Source organism: Heterodontus francisci, chromosome 34 (genome assembly GCF_036365525.1).
Source record: "Heterodontus francisci isolate sHetFra1 chromosome 34, sHetFra1.hap1, whole genome shotgun sequence".
Classification (NCBI taxonomy): Eukaryota; Metazoa; Chordata; class Chondrichthyes; order Heterodontiformes; family Heterodontidae; genus Heterodontus; species Heterodontus francisci.
This window is the reverse complement of record NC_090404.1, coordinates 37,232,827-37,257,511: the sequence shown is the minus strand read 5'-3', so window position 1 is coordinate 37,257,511 and position 24,685 is coordinate 37,232,827. Positions and strand designations below refer to the sequence as shown.

At 43.7% G+C, this 24,685-nt stretch overlaps 1 pseudogene; it reads right to left on the bottom strand.

The window, feature by feature from the left end:
• Nucleotides 1-1,657: 1,657 nt before the first annotated feature.
• On the bottom strand, nucleotides 1,658-23,884 carry LOC137348827 (zinc finger protein 623-like; annotated as a pseudogene).
• Between the last annotated feature and the right edge of the window lie 801 nt (nucleotides 23,885-24,685).

The following is a 24,685-nucleotide window of genomic DNA, read 5'->3' as shown; positions in this document are numbered from 1 at the left end:
TCATGACTCATGGTAGATTTTATAGTTTAAAATAATTAGTCATATTATAAAGATTTTAAACCAAAATAATCTTGTTTGCAGTGCAGATCTCATTATTACCTTCATGAAAACTAATTAAAAATGTGCTTTTCCTCTTCAAAGGGTCCAAATATTATACAACGTAAAAGTTGTACCAGATCTTGCTGGCGACAGTGGAAAAGTAATGAGACTAGTGTTATACCTCCAGGAAGCAAATCCTGCACTCCGGGTCCCACTACCTGGTGGGACATCCTGCCCCATGTGCCTAAAGATCAGCAGGTCGAGAATCAACCTGTTCAGTGACCTGAAGACCATGGTAGAATCTCACGATCTTGAGTTGACGTCATCCTCGAATTGAGGGACAGCCAACGACAATCTCTACAGTAACAAGTTTGAGGTTCTGTTGCTTCATCCCCAAATCAGGCTCAAAAGTTTGGTCATGGCTCTGTGACAATGCAGCATGTCCAATGGACAGCTGTGTATCCCAACAGTGATGAACACTTCTGGCTCCTGTTCTATTGCACCATGACAGCTGCATTTAACAGCAAGGTGAGCTGAAAAGCATAACTATTGTGTTGGCTTGGAGAAAGTCAGCATTCTGTATATATATGTGCATACATGTACAGAGTACTGTGCCATCAGCCTCAGAAACCCAGTGACCATTTGTAGTGACTGCAGAGAGCTCACAGGATAGTTGCACTGTAACCAATACAGAGCACTTGTGGTGCAGGACAGTCTTTTCCAGATAATCTTAAGCAATACCAAACACGTATTAAAGAAAGATGGCCAGATTTAAACTCCTTGCCTTCCATCACTATGGTGCAAAAGACAGCGCTTCACACTGACTCAAGGTTTACAGAGTGACTGGGGCAGTAGACAGTGAAAACGGAGATGAACAATGAATGGAATTCAGCCATACACCTGAGCAAACCGATAAGTGGAAATTCCAGATCACTTCAGTTGCTGCAATGCTCAGAACATATTAAGGTTACAAAGCTCATGATCACTGCAGGATATTCACAGTAACCAGTTTGTGAAGTGTTTTCAGAAATTACTTCAGACTTATACTGCTGTGTAAATGGAAGCAAGTTTCAAATTCCTATTGACAGACCAATGTTTTTGCTGAAGACCAGCGACTTGCCAGCTACTGATTCTGCACCATTAATTTTAAGCCATGTCAAATGAGCTGTGTCAGTTCTCAGGTGATCTCTGCTAAGATATCCCATGAAGGCAAAATCAAACATTGTGAATTGGTCTGTGGATACACACACCTCCTTTTTGGCCATTTCCAGAAGACTGACACACTGAAGTTGTGAAGCAGTATGCAGTACCATCCACTTGCTTCCCACTAAGGTGGAAGACGATAAAAAATAAAGGTGACTTAAAAGAGGTTAAAAAAAAAACTCCCGACAGCTTGCTGGTTGGAAGGTTTAAAAAAAAATCGGAACTGTCAGTTCCATTTTTTTTGAAGGCCAGTCTTTTGGTCAAGGTTGGAAAGAGAAAAGCTAATGGTGTATTTACGAAACCCTAATGTTGAAAATTTGCTATGTGGCAGAAATTTCCCATCCCTGAGTTACCTGTGAACTGGCTGGCGTTTCACAAGTTTGGATGAAGTAAGAAATCCCTTCCCACACCCTGATCAAGTGAACGGCCTCTCCCCAGTGTGAACTCACTGGTGTCTCAGAAGGTGGGGTGACTGAATGAATCCCTTCCCACACCCTGATCAGGTGGACGGCCTCTCCCCATTGTGAATGTGCTGGTGTATCAGCAGATGGGATGACTGAATGAATCCCTTCCCACACTCTTTGCAGATGAATGGCCTCTCTCCAGTGTGAACTCGCTGGTGTCTCAAGGCGGGATGACTGAATGAATCCCTTCCCACACTCTGAGCAGGTGAATGGCCTCTCCCCAGTGTGAACCCGCTGGTGTGCCAGCAGGTGGGATGACCGAGTGAATCCCTTCCCACACTCTGAGCAGGTGAATGGTCTCTCCCCAGTGTGAACTCGCTGGTGCCTCAGCAGGGTGGACGAGTCAATGAATCCCTTTCCACATTCTGAGCAGGAGAATGGCCTCTTCCCAGTGTGAATATGCTGGTGTATCAGAACGCTGGATGACTGAGTGAATCCCTTCCCACATTCTGAGCAGCTGAATGGCCTCTCCCCTGTGTGAACTTGCTGGTGTCTCAGTAGGGTGCATGAGTAAGTGAATCTCTTCCCACATTCAGAGCAGGTGAACTGCGTCTCCCCAGTGTGAATACGCTGGTGTACACTGAGATCAGATGACTGTCTGAACCCAGTCCCGCAGGGACAGCACCTGAACGGTCTTTCATCAGTGTGAACACCTTGATGGATCATCAGTTCAGCAGAACCTTCATAGCAATTCCCACAGTCTGGACATTTAAAAGGTCGCTCGTCAGTGTGAACTCACTGATGTCTCAAGCAGGTCGGATGATTGGGTGAATCCTTTCCCACACTCAGAGCAGGTGAACGGCCTCTCCAGGGTGTGACTGCGTTGATGAGTTTCTAGCTCCAACTTGATAATTCAATCCCTTTCCACAGTCCCCATATTTACATGGTTTCTTCCCAATGTGACTGCACTTGTGTCTTGGCAGGCCATATGATCGGCTGAAACCCCGTCCACACACAGAACACGTGTACAGTTTCTCCCCACTTTGATCGGTGTTTTTTCCTTCCATGTTCCATTGGGCGACTGTTTCAGATCTTGATCTGACGTTTGCTTTGCATTTCACGGCTGCAAATCCTCCCCCTTCTACAACCCTATGAAATTAATTTTAAAAAGAAAAAGTGTGAGAGAATCCACAAAAACACAACGGCAGGTTATGAAATGGAACTGAATGAATCTGGTAATTTATGGGACCAGCAATAGGAAGAAGTGACCATGAAAGCTGCTGGATTGATGGACAACCCTAACTGGTTCACTAATGTCCTTCAGGGAAGGGAAGGGAACCTGCCAACCAGTGTGGACCTACACAAGACTCTACCCTCTATGGGAGCAGAGAGAGAGGGAGGGAGAGGGCGAGGAGCAGGCAGAGGAGAGGGATTTTATATATCTGCAACTCGAACACAACTTTGACAGAACCTCTCAAACCCTCAATTTCCAGCATCTAGAAGGATCAGGGCAATGGGTGTATGTGAACACCATCGCCTCCAAGTTCCCCTCCAAGTCACACACCATCCTGACTTGTCTGACATCCTGTACTGTATGAACAGAAATTTCCTCTGATTAAATATTGTCTTCAGTTTCTGCTACAAAGTCAACTCCCTAGTCACCAACTCAATCCCTCTCCCCGGCAAGTGTCTGAGGCTAAACCAGACCGTTCATAACCTTGGTGTCATATTTGACCCCAAGATGAGCTTCTGACTGCATATCAGCACCATCACTCAGACCGCCTATTTTCACCTCAGTAACATCACACGACTTTGCCACTGTCTCAGCTCATCTGCCTCTAAAACTTAGATCCATGCATTTGTTACCTCTCAGCTTGACTATTCTAACACACTCCTGGATGGCCTATCACATTCTACCCTCCGTAAACATGAGATCATAAAAATTCTGCTGCCTGTGTCCTTACTGGAACCAAGTCCTGTTCACCATCACCACTGTGCTCACTGGCCTACACAGGCTCCCAGTTAAGCAGCACCTCAATTTTAAAATCCTCATCCTTGCTTTCAAATCTCTCCATGCCCTCACCCCTCACTATCTCTATAATCTCCTCCAGCCCTACAACCCACCGAGAGATCAGGGCTCATCTAATTCTGGCATCTTCAGCATCCCCGATTTTCATTGCTCCACCACTGGTGGCCGTGCCTTCAGCTGCCCAGGCCATAAGCTTCGGAATTCCCTCCCTAAACCTCACCTTCCGTGCTTCAGACAGTTCTTAAAACACACCTCTTTGATCAAGCATTTGCACATCTGTCCTAATATCTTCTTATATGACTCAGTGTCAAATGTAATTTTATAACAATCCTGTGAAACATTTTATTACATTAAGAGCATTACATAAATACAAGTTGATGTGAACTTGGACATATATCACCATCATTACTGGATGAGTGTCCTGTAACTCCTTCCCTAACAGCATCGTGGGAGCACCTTCACCACACAGACTGCAGCGGTTCAAGAAAGTGGCCCGCCATCACCTTTTCAATGGGAATTGGCAATATATGGGTTTCTGCCGGGTGCTCCGGTTTTCTCTCACAACCAAAGATTTGCAGGCTGATTGGTAAATTGGCCATTGTAAATTGCCCCTAGTGTAGGTAGATGGTTGGAGAATGGTGGGGTAGTGGTAGGGAATATGGGTTAATGTAGAATTAGTATCAATGGGTGGTTGTTGGTCGGCACAGACTCGGTGGTCTGAAGGGCCTGTTTCAGTGCTGTATCTCTCGATGACTCTATATGCTGGTCTGGCTAGTGATGCCCATATCCCAAGAATGAAGTAACAAATTTTGTACATGTAAAAATGGATTAAAAGCCTCTACAGAAATATTTGTTCCTAAAACAATACTCTTTTACATTGAGTGGTTGGTGTCGGTTTAGGAACCTCATCTCCCCTGGAATCTACCTCCCTCACAGTCTCACATTAGAAATTGCTGGGCCTGACTGGGCTCAAAAGTACTCGGGATTAAAGCCAGCAGCTGTTCCTCCATTTCCACTGTAAATCAAACTGATGCAACCAAAAACATCAACACCCATCCCGATAGAAACCATCTCTTAATTGGTCCGTCAAGATTTCTTGACATAATTTTGTGAGCAACGCTTGCATTAAAATAAAACCAAAATACTGCAAATGCTGGAAATCTGAAATCAAAGGAGAAAATACTGGATGTATTCAGTGGTTCAGACAGCATCTGTAGAGAGACAAACAGAGTAAATTTTTCAGGTACATTGAGCCGCCGGAGCCTGCAGCCTGGAACTCGGAGTGGGAGAAGGAGGAAGAATGAGGAGAGACAATATAGTCCAACACTCACAGCAGCCCACAATCCACCAACATTACCAGGCTAGGGAGACAGAGTTCAGAAACACTCAGCAACACGATTCCAGTAAAAGTTCCCAGAAGGAAAAGGGGGAGCAGTGTGTGTACCTGCCCTGATATCCCCCTCCCCAGGCCTGTCAGTCAAACCCTCCACTCCTCCCAGTCCACAGCTCAGCCTAGCAGCTTGCAGCTTCCTGCACCTTGAGCCAGCCCTGCCCAGGTGTGGCCCAGTCCAAGGGGAGTCTTTGTGGAACCAGGGAAGGGGGACCTCCTGCCCTGTGCTGTGTCCTAAATGGTTCCTCCCACCCTCCCCCAGGCCCCTTTATAACTGAGCTCAGTTTCCTTTAAAGTTTTGTCCTTTGATGTTACAGTTTATTAATCTTTATTTCCTCCAAAAGAGCTGGAAATCTGGTGGCCGTTAATTCCGGGCCTGTCACCGGGAGAAGCCCCGCAGCTGCCACCCCGCTCAGTGCAAACGCGGGACCGGGAACTTCTTATTGAGGTTGTTGAGACCTACACCGGGTGTTTCTGAAGCCTCCTCGCCCACCCGCCGGATCCACCGCTCTTGCCCCCGCTTACCGAGTGCAAAAGCGCCCGCCATCATTCACATTCACACTGCGCATGCTCCAAGTGCTGTTCAACATTGCGCCGGCGCTCTGGTTTCCTGTCTTGTGAATATGGGACATCCTCAACCGCTGGATATCTTGGGTAAACGCTCCGTCATTGGACCCCAACCAAGGGGCGGAATCAGCGGCGAGCGCGCGAGAGAGCGGTGAAGAGTAGCGGCGATTGAGTGGGGAACTCAATGCGATGATTGAGGCAGCGATAGTGGCCATTGAGGGGATTTCGGTTTGTTTCGCTGTTTTGTGTCATAGTGTCCAAGAGGCTGATTTGCGCAAGTGCCAGCAGTGCACCACCGAATGGTTGCATTTCAGGAAACGCGCATCCGAAGAAAGTAATATTTTCAGTGGTGCAGGAATTGCTACAGTGCCAATGTATGGGACGCGATCATTGACAAGGATGGCCTGAACCAATGACACCAACAGTTTGGCTCGGAATACTTGAAAAGTTTTGAAACTTTTATCTATATTTATTGTTGGAATTTCATTCACATTCCAGTTTTTACACTGTTATTCTGATCAAACAAGTCTTTTGCTGAGTCGCTACATATTATGTAAATACCCTAACTGTACAATCTGCTACCGAGGCAGTTAGCTAAAGGAGGTGCAGTTTTGCTACCACCATATAAATTCCTGGTTAGACCAGTCCTGGAATACTGTGTACAGTTCTGGACATGACAATTTATAAAGGATACACATTGCCCTTGGAAACAAGACAGTCCGGATCCATCAGACTGTTTGCAGCTTTTGTTGGGTAGATTATGAGGCATAACCCTTATAACAGTGAAACAACTGTTGGATTCCACCTGGTGCCGCACCCTCTTCTTAATTTCAAGGTGGAGAACGAAATTGATCAACAAAACCCCAAGGGTGCAATGCATTCGGCTGTATCATTAATAACATCATTCCCATCTTCTTCTTCTTAGCTGCATCTCATTTCAAACGTTACAATCCATCCCTAAAAGTATTTGGTCCAGGATTCAATAATTAATGTTGATATAAGAATATTTCTACCATCATTTGAAGTGAGATTCTCATCAATATCCAAAGCAAATTGAATTGTAAACCTGATGTGCAAACAATGGAAATCATGTCAGTATGTAACACCAATCTCATGATTCATCGCCATACCCAACAAGCCCGTGCTTGCAAAACTCAAAACACAGTGTCCAACATTAGATGTGATTCAGCAATTGGGCAACGTTTGCTAAATAATCCACAGTGTGCTAAGAATTATGCTGACAACCAGTTTAATATTGTTAGTAGGGCTCACAGTGTGGCCCATTTGCGGGCACTGGAAGCTACATATATTAATACATAGGGCCCTGTTCTTTGCAGATGGAAAGAACATGTACAAACATTGCGCCTGTTTCAGTGGAACAAAATAAGTGACAGCCATTTGCTGGTTCATTCCTTCGGGCAATGCTTTGACCAATCAACGTTGAACTGCCTGGTTTAAATTTCAAACAAAGCTTGACAGTAAACAATCAGTCACCGCAAACTGGTGCATTCTCCATGGCAACGCCTCTACCAATCAGAGTTCACTTGCTAAGCAATCAGCACTCTCTTCTCATACCATATAAGTTGCCCTGACATTGGTTATTCTTGTGGATTGTCCCGATGAGTGCATGATGAAAAGCTTTGACAACACGTCTCTATTTTCGGCAATTTTCAAGTTCTGTCCTACTAAGCAACTAGAATCACAGAATTGTTGCACAGCAGAAGGAGGCCATTCGGCCCATCGTGTCTGCACTGGCTCTCTGAAACAGCAAGTCCCTTAGTTCCATTCCCCTGCCTTCTCCCCATGACCCTGCATATTCTTCCTTTTCATATAACTGTCAAATTCCCTTTTGAATGCTTCAATTGAAGCTGCCTCTACCACACTCCCAGGCAGTGCATTCCAGATCTTAACGACTCGCTGCATGAAAACGTTTTTCCTCATGTCACTTTTGCTTCCCTTACCAAATACTTTAAATGCGTGCCCTTTCGTCCTCGATCCTTTCACGAATGGGAACAGTTTCTCTCCATCTACTCTGTCCAGACCCCTCATGATTTTGAATAACTCTATCAAATCGCCTCACAGCTTCCTCTTCGCCAAGGAAAACAGTCCTAACTTCTCCAATCTATCTTCATAACTGAAATTCCTCATCCCTGGAACCATTCTCGTGAATCTTTTTTCTGTACTCTCTCCAATGCCCTTACATCTTTCCTAACGTGCGGTACCCAGAATTGGATGCAATACTCCAGCTGAGGCCAAACTAGTGTCTTTTGCAACTTCAATATAACTTCCTTACTCTTGTACTCTATGCCCCTATTAATAAAGCCCAGAATACTGTATGCATTATTCACCACGCTCTCAACCTGTCCTGCCACCTTCAATGACTTATACACATATACACTGAGGTCCCTCTTCTCCTGCACCCCCTTCAGAATTGTCTGCTTTATTCTATATTGTCTCTCCATGTTCTTCCCACCAAAATGAATCACTTCACATTTCTCTGCATTGAACTTCATCTGCCACCTGTCTGCCCATTCCACCAACTTGTCTTGTCCTTTTTGAAGTTCTAAACTATTCTTCACACAGTTCACAATGCTTCCAAGTTTCGTATCTTCTGCAAACTTTGAAATTGTGCCCTGTACACCAATGTGTAGGTCATTAATATAAATCAGGAAAAGCAAGGGTCCCAACACTGATCCCTGAAGAACTCCACTACAAACCTTTCTCCAGCCCGAAAATCAGCCATTAACCACTACCCCTCGTTTCAAGTCACTCAGACAATTTCGTACCCATGTTGCTACTGTCCCTTTTATTCTTGATCTACAAGTTTGCTCACAAGTTTGCTGTGTGGTATTGTATCAAATGCCAACTATTTTAAACTATTGTTACCCCACTTACAATCGTATATCGTCAGCACTGGGTTTTGCCTTGAAAGAAACCTAATTATATGTTATGACCGAGGCGGGAGGAGTGCACTGTTTATTTTGGTTCCACTTCCCCATGGGTCACAACATATGTTTAATTTTTTTCCCTCTTAACTGATACAGTCAATCATAGATGCTATTTTTCTCCCAGAATAAAACACACAAATTAGGTTTCTTTAATAAACAACAAAAATATCAGTTTATTGTAAAAAGAACTGTCTTACCCAGTAATGAAGTAAAGCATAAACCTACAGATTGAAATATCAAAGTTCCCTTTTTACCTTAGCACCTCAAACCCAGACACACACATACACACGTTAACCGGAAAAAATAAAGGTATTTTGTGTTTTTAGAGCTTTTTACAGACAAAAGAAACACTTGGGCTGAAAACCTGCTTCTTCTTGAAGGAATAGAAGATGAGATATGTTGTGTTCCAAAACTGGCATGCAGTCTGGCATCCGGGGGTGGGTCACCGGGATCTTTTAGAACCGTTCTTTTCAGGCAGCATTGAGAATTAATTTAGCAGGTTTTTGTTCAAAGACAGGAGATGAGATGAGTTGACACAGTGGAGTCAAAACAGTTCAAAAGCGAAACCAACCTTTTGACGGCCATCAATCCTGGCCTGTCACTTCTTTGTGAACAACTTCTCCAGGTGTTCAAAGTTGTCCCTTGTTTATTGAGCTGGAAGTCAGGTGTTTCCCACAAAGGCTTGTTGCTATTGCTGGAAGTCAGGTGGCTTCACGGAAAGGCTTGTTCTGCTGAGAAGACCTCTCAGTGTCCCTTTTCAAAAAAATATTCCCAAGGACTGTTTTTCAAAGTCAGGTGGCCTTTACATGACTTCCTTTGAAAACCCCCAAGTTTAGCATTTTTTTCAATCTTTCAAAAATGAATTCTCAAAGAAAAATAACAACACACAGAGGCACTTTTGTAACAGCAGCAAGAACAAATGATCAGAGTAACAATCGAACACAGGACAACTGTCAAAATACACACAGAAGCAATGTCAAGAAAGCTGTTAAGTCTCGGTCTCCATCAAGCTACATTGTGACAAGATCAGGTCGAGTCAGCAGACCACCTTGTAAATTTCAGAGACACTTGATGCATGTCTAACTATTTTTTTTAAAGTTATTTCATTCCATTATGTACATAGTTGTCTTTTGTGTATCTCCATGTTTGGAAAGGGGGATGTTGTGATATCACTTTGCTCATGGAAATGCTATACACAGCATCACAGGAAGTGATGTCACAACCGCATGTGATCAGTTAGTTGGAGTTGAACAAGACACCTGGTCACACGTGTAAGACAAGTTCTCCTGTAAGTGTGTTACTACAGCAATAAATAGCTCACAGTTTATGGACACTCAACTGAAGATTGCTTATTTCCTTATTACTATATTTAAAAGCAATAAACACACAAGACCACCAGGAAATTGACACACGTGCGTTTCCTGTTCCTTCACTTCAGTCTATTTTCACCACAGACATGTTTCTTGTGCAAAATGGCCTGTTTGGTTTGAATGGAAATGATTTATCCAGCCAATAACAGCACCGAGTGATGAAGGCATGTGCATAAAATAGACAGTGAGATGAAATAGTCCCACAAGCTGCGGAGATGCAAGTTTCAATTTCTAAAATGGACCAAGATAATTAATATGGTTCCTGTGAAATGTGCCAAGCAATGCACGGCCATCGTACACCAATAGAAACAACTGGCTCACATCAAATTCTGACACTTTCATGTGGCATCTCCTTCTGCTTCTGTCACTGTCTTTCCTCCAGCTCCCGCTGCTTCTCCAGCTCCCGGGTGAATTAGCTACTTGATGTGAACACATCGAATTCATAAAACACAGGTTTCCCTGGAAAGCAGGAAGTGAGAATGAAAGATGCAGCACATTGAGAAGCGATAGATTTTGTAGATAACAGGATAAATACGCACCAGAATCTTATATTCCTGCTTCTTCCAGATACTGAATACATGAATGTTCAAGATTTGTTCCCATTAGCAATTATCCACAGTCACACACTTCCTCCAATTCTTTACACGTTGCTTAGATTTCAAAATGTGCATATTTTCTCATAGGTTTTCAATGTGAAGAAAGCAGAGCTATGAGAAGCTAATGTTGTTAAGCAGATGTAGTGAAAGAAAATACCTAACAGGCTGATGATAACAGTGAATGTTTTGTTGAGTTGAGCTGCAGTGAAGGGTTGGCACCATTTAAAATGTCATTCAGCAGGTGTCATTCCAAATGTCATTCCAAATCTGGTGATAAAAATTATAAGAACATTTTTCGCTGCATTTCCTCAGTGGCATGAGGTCAAAAGACCAGGAAACAAGTTAAGAAAGTGTATTTGACTGTGATGGATTGTAAGATGGCAGAATGACTGTGAAGGCATCAGCAGTGGTGTTGAGAAACAAAGAATTATAGAAAGGTACAGCACAGAAGTAGGCCATTCGACCCAGCGTGAATCTTTGACAGAGCTGCAGTGATTGGTTGATCAGGAGTGATATTTGTGCCAGTTTGAACAGCAAGCAGAAAAAGCTATCCCATCACCATCCACATTTTCCTTGCCCCATCATCCCTTTTATCAGTCCATCACTCCATGTTCTAACTTATCACAGCCCTTCACGTGTTCACTTTCATTCTCCTTGCTCTATCTCTGTAATTGTCATTGAACTGTTACATCTCTGATCACCCCACCAGCTTTGATGAATGATCACAGACCTGGGGCTTTAATTGTGCTTCTCTCTCCACAGCTAACGCTTGAGATACTGAGCATTTTTCTGCTTTTATTTAACACGTATGTCATGTTTGTGAGACTTGTCACAGTAGCAAGATCTTACAATTTTTCCAATCATGAATCGAACCGAGGCCATGGTAGTAAGAGCATTAAGTCCTAACCACTCGACCACGAGTGAAGCCACCACAAGTTAGCTGCTTTTTCAATTTCTTCACTTTCTGCAGGAAATTCCAATGATTCTATGAAGATTCGAGTTCTGCCGTGGTCATTTTACGCACAGAAATCTGGTTCAACGTAATGAAACCAAACCACATCCCCACTCATTCACTGAAGGTTTCAGTTCCTTCAAAACCTTGCAAGGATCTTTATGAAAACACATTTACTTGTTGTCTTCAGTGTTTATTTCTCATCCATTTTTACCTTTAGATTAGTTTCTAACAAATGCACAATATCTAATTGACGCTGATAAATGTGAACATTTCCAATTAGCAAGATGAGCTTTGCATCAATCAGTTCAACGGATTACAGCAAATGTCTGTTTGAGTGGTGAACAAGTCAGTGATCTCCTCAGACAGCCAACTCAGGAAAATTGACAAAAAAAATCTCGCTGTGAGCTGGGTTTGAACTGGCCCATTCCATCCATTTTAATTTTTCGAACAAGTCGATTTTGTGTTATTTCACCAGATGCCTTTTGAAAGTCCATTTACACAACATCAACCATACTATCACTAGCTTCATCAACATTTTCTGTTACTTCATCAAATAACACATATCATGAGAAAAGCAGCAACTGCCTGTCAAAAAAAGCCCAGTTCCTCAGTTCACATCCCTTGTCTAAGAAGATTCCCCAAAGACATATGATCAACAACCCACCGCTGTCCTTCCAAAGGCCAGTCCTGCTTTTGCAGCATGTGTCTGCCGAGCCGTCACTCAGACCTGAATTTATCGACTGAGTTCAAGGCCCAAATGAACAGTGCTGTGAATGGAACGTGTGCAACTGAGAAACAGCGGTGGTAACTGAGCAATGTTAATGGCTTCAAGAATATGAAAGTTGATGAATGCTACAGTCAGCTAAGCTGCAGTAAAATGAAATGGAAGCAAGTCAGTATTAATATGGAAGGAATAATCTAAGAGAAGAGGCGGGGTTGAATGTGGAAAGTGAAGCACAGTAAGTGCGATGATGTAAAAATAGTCAATAGCTTTTTGTAGGGCTAAATAATAACTCGTTTATTAAATACATATAATTATTTACACTCTCCACAGCCTCTCTAGCTAGCACACCACGTCCTGCTTGTACCTTCTTCCAAGCCGAACACCCAAGTGACTAACATTGGTTACACTAAAGTGGGAGGGGTTTATTCTCACAGTCTCAACATTAACCCTTTCAAGCCCTTATACTACAGGTGCAGCAGCAGGTTTAACGCTTAAAGTAAGCTCTGTCTTGATTTGGTTTGAATCGCTGTTGCTGTGACCACAAAACAGATTATTCACCATTATACAGTCACAGTCCCATCAAATCAGTTGTGATAGTCTGACACAGATCACTGCAATGACTGTTAAAGAAATATATTTTTGGTGAATAGTATCTCTCCACAAAAGCTGCTGAAAAATTCCAACATTTTCAGCTTTTATTTTAGTCTTTCCATTTTATAACAAGATGTATGGTAACATTGGGATTGGAACCCCCATCCCTCAAAGAACCAGTACAGAAACCCACCTCTTGAAACCACACTAACACAGCTTCACTTGCAGTACTGATGACTGGTAATTGAAAGCGAGCTTTCTTGTTGTGTGCTCTCTGAGTCCAGTTTTTGTAATGAGAATGAAGGAAATAAGAGAGCTTTCCAAGTCATGTTCTAATGACGATATGACTGAGAGGTTCAGTCGGTGGACCACGAATCCATTATACCCTGAATGCATGGTTTTGAATTCCATCCTCATTGTTATTGTGTTTAAGACTTGATGTGTTTCTTCCTTTTGTCAACACATACAAGATTCCTGCATCCGAGTCCCATCCTTCCGCAAGCCACAGTGGGGGAGTTATACATTGCTGCCATAATTTCCACCCTAACTGTTCCTTGCACGGAGGTACAGAGAGTGTAAGATCTGAACGATGTGAAGTATCAAAGTGGATGATTGTATCCTGATGAAAAGAATTTCTCTCCACAGATGCTGCCTGACCTGCTGAATGTTTCTAGCATTGTCAGTTTTTAATTTTATGCTTTCATGATAACGGTTTGTTTTTACTTACCTCAAGGGCGCAGCTCCAGGTACAACTTTTCTGTGCTCTTCTCACATACACGTTTGCTCTTTATTATCCAGCACACGCTGTAAAGTCAAACGTTTCCACACACACCGGTCTGTGCCATGGCGTTCAAAAAACTTCTCATAATTTCAGGGAGTCTAAGTGTTTCTTAGTGAATCCAAAAGAGCACAGGGATCACTGAGGCTGTAAGGGAATATAAGGGATTAATACTTATCCAGGGGATCTGAAGGCTATGAGTGTGTAGCAGTGAGAGTAAGGGACTCTCAGCGTATATCAAAGAAATAGAGACAGGGAGAATTAGAGAAGATCATGAGCTTAAGGAGAATCAAAGTGTCTAAGTAATGCTCGAGATGTATCGGATAGGATAAATAACGCTTGGGATTTATCGGATAGGATAAATAACGCTTGGGATGTATCGGATAGGGAATGCTCAGGATGTATCAGATAGAATAATGAACACTCCAGATGATTCAGATATGATAAGGAATGCTCAGGAAACATCAGGATAGGGATAAGGACATTCAGGCATGTGCAGAATAAACTCACAGGTAATGACAGCCAAATGACCATAATATTGAATAATTAATTTACCTCTGTTGTGGGACAACTCAACCACCACACCAGGAGACTCAGTTACAGGATCAGTTGATTTATTTAAGTGTACGCAGGGAGAAACACCAGCTTGGGTATTCCAAGGTAATACTCTAACTTTACATCCAGGAGCACAAATGCATAGACCATTGTTATCATGCATTGTCATGGAAAAATACAGCACTGAAACCAGCCCTTCGACCCACCGAGTCTGTGCAGACAATCAACCACCCATTTATACTAATCCGACATTAATCCCATGTTCTCTACTGCATCGCCTCCTACATTAATCCCAAATTCCCACCACCTACCTACAGTACGAGCAACTTACCTATCAACCTGCAAATCTTCGGTGGTGGGAGGACACTGGAGCACCCAACAAAAACCCACACAGTCACAGGGAGAACTTGTAAACTCCACACAGACAGTACCCAGAACCGAACCCAGGTTGCTAGAGTTGTAAGGCTGAAGTACTAATCACTGCACCATCACTGTGTTCAAGCAACAGATAATTGATATGATTGACCATAAACTTTAATGAAAACAATGATGATTGATTACGTATTCTAATGAGCACATTTCCTCAGTCTTATCAATACACATACCAGATATCTCCAAACTGTTATCAACTGTTTGTCTTTTATCTCTTTGTTTCCTTATACCAACATTCCACAGAAATGGTTGATTTACGGCCTCGAGGCCCACCCCCTCCCCCGGCTCCAGGTTTCAATTTCTTATCCTAACCTTCGCCCGAGCAGCTTGTTTGTTCTATTCTATACCAAACCTGATCATTAAATTTAGCTGAGATGTATTTCTGATTCTCACTTTGTTTCTACTTATGGAAGTATTTATCAGCACCCACTCCAGATGTCTCTGGCCTGGATCTATTTTTTGTTTCACATTAGTCCAAACATTCCATAGTTGAATTTGTTTATTGTAAAGTCTGTACAGATCCCAGCTATCAACCTTTACTCCCTAATCCTGTAACAGCTTGTCTGTCTTTCTCCCATCCTGATTTATTCTGCTGGGCTGCCTTTCTAAAATATTGCTTCATTCTGCTTAACCTTTTCACCTCTATATTTGTCAGGGACACTAACAGGGTGGACATGACCTTGGAAGATGAGAGAAACAAAGCAATGAAGACATTGAAGATAAAAAGGGACAGATGGTTCACAATCCAATAAACTAGAGAAGATAAAACCTCTGTGCTCGATGGCACAAGGGAGGAGATGGCAGAGGCACCATATCTATATGGAGAGACTTGCATTTATATAGCGCCTTTCATGACATCAGGACATCGTAAGGTGCTTTACAGCCAATGAAGTACTTTTGAATGTAATCGTTGTTGTAAATTAAGAAACGTGGCAGCCAATTTGTGCACAGCAAGATCCCACAAACAGCAATGTGGTAATGACCAGATCATCTGTTTTCTTTTGAAGTGATACTGACGAAGGGATAAATGACAAACCCTCACTTCTCACCATTTCTACAACAGACAGACAATTAGACCAGTTTTAGAAACTGGGCTGGACAGGTAGATCACAGATAGATTTTGAAATATTTCACTCTGATGGCTCAGAATCGAGCAACTCCTTTTCCTCTTCAGTAAAGAGAGACCGGCAGGCGGCTCCCAGACACAGCTCAGGCCGGGACCGGCAACTCTCCACCAGTAGTGGCTGGATTAGGGAGCAGAGATCCTGAGCTGTTGTTGAGGTGGTTTGGCTGCTGCTGCTTCCACCTCTCACACTCTGAGAGCACCGGTGGTGATCTGTAACTGATCTCACTGCCAGGGCTGAGCTTCATCTTCTTACTGTGGACCTCATGGTGCAGCAGGAGCGCATCTCACGCCAGATAGAAACCACGTGGTAAAGTCACGTGGAGAGTCACAGAGGGACTGGTTCCTGTATTCGGTGCCAGACATCAGGAGTTGAACTCCAACTACACTGCTGAGTAAGGAAGGGATTTGGTGATGTGCCCAAAAGGGTACGCAACTCAAAAGATAGCAGCAGTGGGCCTTGAATTCATGCTTCTTCACAGACTGATACGACAACACAGCACCTTAGACTGCTCGGCCACGCTGACACCATATAGCAGCACTGGCCAAGAAAATGGTGTTTGTTGATTAAAAGGTGCTTTTCTTCAGAATTATCTATGAATCGCGGCCTATGCATTGAAAGAAGGAATTGAAACGAATTTCTAAGCAGAATTCATTCAAACAGCAGGCAAGTGGTTGCATTGTTGAATTGGCCATCCAGGGATCCTCGATAAATCGACTTTGACAAGACCATTGAAACATAGTTTGGTCAGTTCAGTTGGTTGAAGCATTGTACTAGTGACACCAAGGCAGTGGATTGATTCCCTGTGTAGGCCAATCATTTTTTTTTTCAGGGTTATGTGAGCTGTTAGCATCTGCTCAGAAGAGACGGTGGTGCAGTGGGGACCTGGGTTCAAATCCCACCATGGTAGCTTGTACTGTTTATGTTTAACAAATTAATATGAAGCTAGCCTCAGTCACAGTGCCATGAAACTGTTACCAATCTGGTTCACTAATGTCCTTCAGTGAAGGAAATCTACTGCCCTTATCAGCTCTTGCCTACATGTGACTCCAGACCCACAGCAATGTGGTTAAGAACAAAGAACAAAGCAAATTACAGCACAGCAACAGGCCCTTCGGACCTCCAAGCCTACGCCGATCCAAAACCTCTATCTAAACCTGTCGCCTATTTTCTAAGGGTCTGTATCTCTTTACTTCCTGCCCATTCATGTATCTGTCTAGATACATCTTAAAAGATGCTATCGTGCCTGCGACTATCACCTCCACTGGCAATGCATTCCATGCACCCACCACCCTCTGCGTAAAGAACTTTCCACGCATATTCCCCTAAACTTTTCCCCTCTCACTTTGAACTCGTGTCCCCTTGTAATTGAATCCCCCACTCTGGGAAAAAGCTTCTTGCTATCCACCCTGTCTATACCTCTCATGATGTTGTACACCTCAATCAGGTCCCCCCTCAACCTCCGTCTTTCTAATGAAAATAATCCTAATCTACTCAAAGTCTATTCATAGCTAACGCCCTCCATACCCGGCAACATCCTGGTGAACCTCCTCTGCACCGTCTCCAAAGCATCCACATCCTTTTGGTAATGTGGCGACCAGAACTGCACGCAGTATTCCAAATGTGGCCGAACCAAAGTCCTATACAACTGTAACATGACCTGCCAACTCTTGTACTCAATACCGCATCCGATGAAGGAAAGCATGGCGTATGCCTTCTTGACCACTCTATTCACCTGCGTTGCCACCTTCAGGGAACAATGGACCTGAACACCCAAATCTCTCTGTACATCAATTTTCCCCAGGACTTTTCCATTTACTGTATAGTTCACTCTTGAATTGGATCTTCCAAAATGCATCACCTCGCATTTGCCCTGATTTAACTCCATCTGCCATTTCTCTGCCCAACTCTCCAGTCTATCTATATTCTGCTGTATTCTCTGACAGTCCCCTTCACTATCTGCTACTCCACCAATCTTAGTGTCGTCTGCAAACTTGCTAATCAGACCACCTATACTTTCCTCCAAATCATTTATGTATATCACAAACAACAGTGGTCCCAGCACGGATCCCTGTGGAACAGCACTGGTCACACGTCTCCATTTTGAGAAACTCCCTTCCACTGCTACTCTCTGTCTCCTGTTGCCCAGCCAGTTCTTTATCCATCTAGCTAGTACACCTTGGACCCCATGCGCCTTCACTTTCTCCATCAGCTTACCATGGGGAACCTCATCAAACGCCTTACTGAAGTCCATGTATATGACATCTACAGCCCTTCCCTCATCAATCAACTTTGTCACTTCCTCAAAGAATTCTATTAAGTTGGTAAGACATGACCTTCCCTGCACAAAACCATGTTGCCTATCACTGATAAGCCCATTTTCTTCCAGATGGGAATAGATCCTATCCCTCAGTATCTTCTCCAGCAGCTTCCCTACCACTGACGTCAGGCTCACCGGTCTATAATTATCTGGATTATCCCTGCTACCCTTCTTAAACAAGGGGACAACATTAGCAATTCTACAGTCCTCCGGGACCTCACCCATGTTTAAGGATGTTGCAAAGATATTTGTTAAGGCCCCAACTATTTCCTCTCTCGCTTCCCTCAGTAACCTGGGATAGATCCCATCCGGACCTGGGGACTTGTCCACCTTAATGCCTTTTAGAATACCCAACACTTCCTCCCTCCTTATGCCGACTTGACCTAGAGTAATCAAACATCTGTCCCTAACCTCAACATCCGTCATGTCCCTCTCCTCGGTGAATACCGATGCAAAGTACTCATTTAGAATCTAACCCATTTTCTTTGACTTCTCGCATAACTTTCCTCCTTTGTCCTTGAGTGGGCCAATCCTTTCTCTAGTTACCCTCTTGCTCCTTATATATGAATAAAAGGCTTTGGGATTTTCCTTACCCCTGTTTGCTAAAGATATTTCATGACCCCTTTTAGCCCTCTTAATTCCTCGTTTCAGATTGCGCCTACAATCCCGATATTCTTTCAAAGCTTTGTCTTTCTTCAGCTGCCTAGACCTTATGTATGCTTCCTTTATCCTCTTAGCTAGTCTCACAATTTCACCTGTCATCCATGGTTCCCTAATCTTGCCATTTCTACCCCTCATTTTCACAGGAACATGTCTCTCCTGCACGCTAATCAACCTCTCTTTAAAAGCCTCCCACATATCAAAAGTGGATTCACCTTAAAACAGCTGCTCCCAATCTACATTCCCCAGCTCCTGCAGAATTTTAGTATAGTTGGCCTTCCCCCAATTTAGCACTCTTCCTTTAGGACCACTCTCGTCTTTGTCCATGTGTATTCTAAAACGTACGGAATTGTGATCACTATTCCCAAAGTAGTCCCCTACTGAAACGTCAACCACCTGGCTCGGCTCAGTCCCCAACACCAGGTCCAGTATGGCCCCTTCCCGAGATGGACTATTTACATACTGCTCTAGAAAACCCTCCTGGATGCTCCTTACAAATTCTGCTCCATCTAGACCTCTAACACTAAGTGAATCCCAGTAAATGTTGGGAAAATTAAAATCTCCTTTCACCACCACCCTGTTGCTCCTACAGCTTTCCATAATCTGTTTACATATTTGTACCTCTATCTCACGCTCGCTGTTGGGAGGCCTGTAGTCCAGCCCCAACATTGTTACCGCACCCTTTCTATTTCTGAGTTCTGCCCATATTGCCTCACAGCTCGAGTCCTCCATAGTGCCTTCCTTCATCACAGCTGTGATATCCTCTTTGACCAGTAATGCGACTCCTCCACCCCCTTTTACCTCCCTCTCTATCCCGCCTGAAGCATCGGTATCCTGGGATATTTAGTTGCCAATCATGCCCTTCCCTTAACCAAGTCTCAGTAATAGCAATAACATCATACTCCCAGGTACTAATCCAAGCCCCAAGTTCATCTGCCTTACCTATTACACTTCTTGCATTAAAACAAATACACCTCAGACAACCAGTCCCTTTGCTTTCATCATCTGCTCCCTGCCTACTCTTTCCCTTAGTCACGCTGACTTCATTATCTAGTTCCTTACAGGCTTTAGTTACTACATCCTTACTCTCCACGGACCTCATTTGGTTCCCATCCCCCTGCCACATTAGTTTAAACCCTCCCCAACAGCGTTCGCAAAAGAACCCCCAAGAACATTGGTTCCAGTCCGACCCAGGTGTAGACCATCCAATTTGTAATAGTCCCACCTCCCCCAGAACCGGTCCCAATGTCCCAAAAATCTGAACCCCTCCCTCCTGTACCATCTCTCAAGCCACGCATTCATCCTGACTATTCTTTCATTTCTACTCTGACTATCACGTGGCACTGGTAGAAATCCTGAGATTACTACCTCTGAGGTCCTACTTTTTAACTTGGCTCCTAACTCCCTAAATTCTGCTTGTCGGACCTCATCCCGTTTTTTACCTGTATCATTGGTGCCAATGTGCACAACGACAACTGGCTGTTCACCCTCCCCCTTCAGAATGTTCTGCAGCCGATCTGAGACATCCCTGACCCGTGCACCTGGGAGGCAAAATACCATTCTGGAGTCTCGTTTTCGACCACAGAACCGCCTATCTACTCCCCTTACAATCGAATCCGTGATGACTATAGCCCTTCCGCTCTTTTTCCCTCCCTTCTGAACAGCAGAGACAGCCACGGTGCCATGAATCTGGCTAGTGCTGCCTTCCCCTGGTGAGCCATCTCCCTCAACAGTATCACGGGTCAGAAACGGCCCAAATATACAGGGTTTTACTTACCCAGCAGCCCACTGGTCTCCGCCGAAAACAAAAGGAAATTAAGTTTACTTTAAACTGACCTTCCCAGCCGCTCACTTGCTCGCACACTCTGCTCCCGAAAAAGCTGCTGCAATGAAAGGCAAGTTATTTTAAACGGCCCAAATATATAGGGTTTTACTTACCCAGCAGCCCCCTGGTCTCCACCAAAAACAAAAGGAAATTAAGTTTACTTTAAACTGACCTTCCCAGCTGCTCACTCGCTCGCACTGTCTGCTCCCGAAAAAGCTGCTGCAATGAAAGGCAAGTTATTTTAAACGGCCCAAATATATAGGGTTTTACTTACCCAGCAGCCCCCTGGTCTCTGCCGAAAACAAAAGGAAATTAAGTTTACTTTAAACTGACCTTCCCAGCTGCTCACTCGCTCGCACTGTCTGCTCCCGAAAAAGCTGCTGCAATGAAAGGCAAGTTATTTTAAAAGGCCCAAATATATAGGGTTTTACTTACCCAGCAGCCCCCTGGTCTCTGCCGAAAACAAAAGGAAATTAAGTTTACTTTAAACTGACCTTCCCAGCTGCTCACTCGCTCGCACTCTCTGCTACCGAAAAAGCTGCTGCAATGAAAGACTTAACTGCCCTCTGAAATTGCCAGTCAAATTACTCACATGTCAAGGGTAATGAGGGATGGGCAACAAATGCTGGTTGTGTCAGTGATGCCCGCATCCCATGAAAGAATAATAAAAGTTTGAGTCCATTAGGAAATTACATTGAATGTTTGCCTGGCTTACCTCTGTACAAATGAACAAATAACTGATTGCCACCCAGGAGATTTAAGGTTCTAAGATTTTCAATTTTGTATTCATATTTGGGATCTGAGCACCGCTGGCCCATCAATAATTGCTCTTGAGAAGTTGGTGGTGAGCCACCTTCCTGAACTGCTGCAGTCCATGTGGTGTAGGTACACCCACAGTGTTGTTAGAGAGAGAGTTCCAGGATTGTGACCCAGTGACAGTGAAAGAACGGTGATATAGTTCCACGTCAGGATGGGGGTTGGTTTGGAGGGGAACTTGTAAATGGTGGTGTTCCCATGCATCTGTTGCCCTTGTCCTTCAAGGTGGTAGAGGTCACGGGTTTGGAAGGTGCTGTCAAAGGAGGTTTGGCTTTATGAGTGATAATGAAGAGAAAGCTGTAGACTGCAAAAAGATATCAATGGATGCGGTGACATGGGCAGAACAGTGGCAATTGGAATTCAAACTGGAAAAGTGTGAGGTGATGTATTTGAGAAAGGCTAACAAGGTAAGGGAATACAGAATAAATGGAAGACATATAGAGGAACAGAAGGACCTTGGAGTGCCTGTCCACAGATTGCTGATGGCGGCTGTTGTTGTGGGTCTTTGAGTGGGTATGTCCATAATTTGTATATATCATCAGGGAGGGTATGATGTCATCTGTCACGTGACACAATAGTTGGAATGTGTTTGTTGACCAAGCAAGACACACTAGTAAGAGCTCTCCAGCAATATTTGTATACTGCTGCAATCTTTAAATAAAGAACTCACAATATAGTTTACCAGTCCTACCTGTCTGATTGGTGTGGTTGCGTTTGAAGAATAGAGGAAACGCAATATGGTCGCAGTGTATGCTTTGTTGAGGATTTTGAGCTTTAACGGCACATTGGGAGAGTATCAGATTGAGCTTGGGACTACAGCAGCATTCTGCAAGGGGAGCAGAAGCTGTCAACAGAGCTTTGAGAGGTGAAACACTATCAGCAGGCGGTACTCCATTGGGAACAGTGAGTAACTGTACTGAGGGGACACTGGTTCATTGTCAAAGGGGGTGCGATCAGTTGACTTAGTTCAGGCCAGTGTAAGTTAATTGAAAGACATGCTTAAAATAAAATGCTGTAAAACCATCACAGCCATTTAGTTTAGAGATACAGCACTGAAACAGGCCCTTCGGCCCACGAGTCTGTGCCGACCATCAACCACCCATTTATACTAATCCTAAACTAATCCCATATCCCTACCACATCCCCACCTGTTCCTATATTTCCCTACCACGTATCTATACGAGGGGCAATTTATAATGGTCCATTTACGTACCAACCTGCAAGTCCTTTGGCAGGAAACCGGAGCACCCGGAGGAAACCCATGCAGACACAGGGAGAATTTGCAAACTCCACACAGGCAGTGCCCAGAATTGAACCCAGGTCGCTGGAGCTGTGAGGCAGCAGTGCTAACTACTGCACCACTGCGCCACTGTGCCGCCCCATGAGGCATCATGGTGCTGTTCGCGCCAAAGAGCCACTTTGTGGACAGTGTCTGAAAAACTGTGCGAAGGGGAGCAACAGGGCCACAGACCCACAGTGCCATAGAGTTCAGAAACAGGTGTGGTAAGTAAAAGTACTGCAGGCAGCCAGATCTGTAACACATTGAAACCTTCCTGTAGAGAAAATCAGGAAAGCTTCTTCTTACCTAGGAAATCATGGAAAATCGTGGGAATGTCAGCAAGATGTCGATTAAATTCCCGTGCATGAATTGGGAAGCAGCGATCCTCTTTTGAAATTTTTCAAACAAAAGGTAGAGTTATGGTTCCTTGATTTGGCTGCATCAGAACCAGATAAACTAGCAGTCAAAATTAAGATAGCTATTGGAATCGAAGGTGTTCATAGGCTGCAAACCTCAGGTTTATCAGATGATGATCAGAGAGACTCTAAGAAAATATGGGTCAAACTAGAAGACCAACTCCGTATGAAAGTCAATTTCAGGATGTCAGTTGCAATTGATGTCATATAGGCAGCAAATAAAAGAGTCAACTGACCAATTTGTCAGTCGCTGTAGGGACAAAGACAGGGACTGTGACTTTTCTGAAGCTGAGTGATCTGAAAGAATTATAGAGTTAACCATAGGGCCGGCACCCATTGAAGCTTTTCAAATGACCTCCTGGAAAATCCAAAGGTCTTGAAATTGAAACTTTATTAAAAGAAGGGCATAAATACAAAGCTATCCTTACAGGCTGACAGAGTTTGCAAGCATTAAGTGCAGCTTCAAATACTGACACAGTAGCCAAGGTGAGAAAATCGAGCATGCTGTATAGAAGATGTGGACGACTTCATCTACCAAGAAGCTGTGCAGCATACCAGGATCACTGTAAAGAATGTGGTATTAAAGGACATTGGGCACACCAGTGTAAGAAACACAGCTCAGAATCTGTGGCAAGAAGTCACCAGAAGCAACAACCAAGTGGAAAATATATGCAACACACTGGCAGAAACACATAGCCTACCAGGTATAGAAGCGAGCATACTTACAAAGTCAGCAAGAGAGCAGAAAGCATGGAAAATGATGATGGGCAAGTTCTTACAAAGGAGACAGTGCAAACATTTCACATTGTAAACATTACCAGCTCCATAGCGGCAATCAGACCACTGGAATTATTTTCAACCATTACTATTGTGTGTCCTAGGAAGAATGGATAGCACACCTTGAGGGCCAGAATTAACACCAGGACAAGTGCCAATATGCTTCCTCTAAGAATACTGAACGATATGTGTCTTCAACATTGGAAGGTAATGATATAGCCATCTACAGGTAAGCTAACTGCATATAATGGATAATCAATTCATTGCATCAGTACAATAACACTGAATACAGCTACATTCAATCAGCATGGTCGTCTTTTATCTCTTTGATATATAAGGTCCAGCAATAGCAGGCCCATCAGCATGCGGAGACCTTAAGCTCATTACTATTCATGGGATCAACAAGGTGCCAGTTAGTATATCAGATATCAAGAATCAACCCCATCGAGTCAGTCCTTGGTTTGTAATCTAAATACCCGGACCAGTTCGGTACAATCAGTAGGTTTAAAGGGAAAGCAGTCTTACACCTAGGAGAGGATGCAATTCAGCCAACAGCCCCTCTGAGAATATACAGCAATCATATCCAAGGCAAGTTAAAATTGAACTGGACAAACCGGAGCAATACAGTATTACCTGTAAGATACAACAGCACACGGACTGGTGCAGTTCGATTCCGTTTGTGGTAAACAAGGACAGAACAATTAAGCTATGTCTAGACCTGAGACATCTTAAGGAAGCATTGAAAAGATTCCAATTTCACTGTTGGAGAAATTGAAGTCGAAATTTGTCTCTGTGAAATTGTTCTTCAAGTTGGATGCTGTGAACGGTTAATGGTCTGTTCATCTGGCAGAAGGCTCATAGAAGTTGACAACATTTCGGACACTATT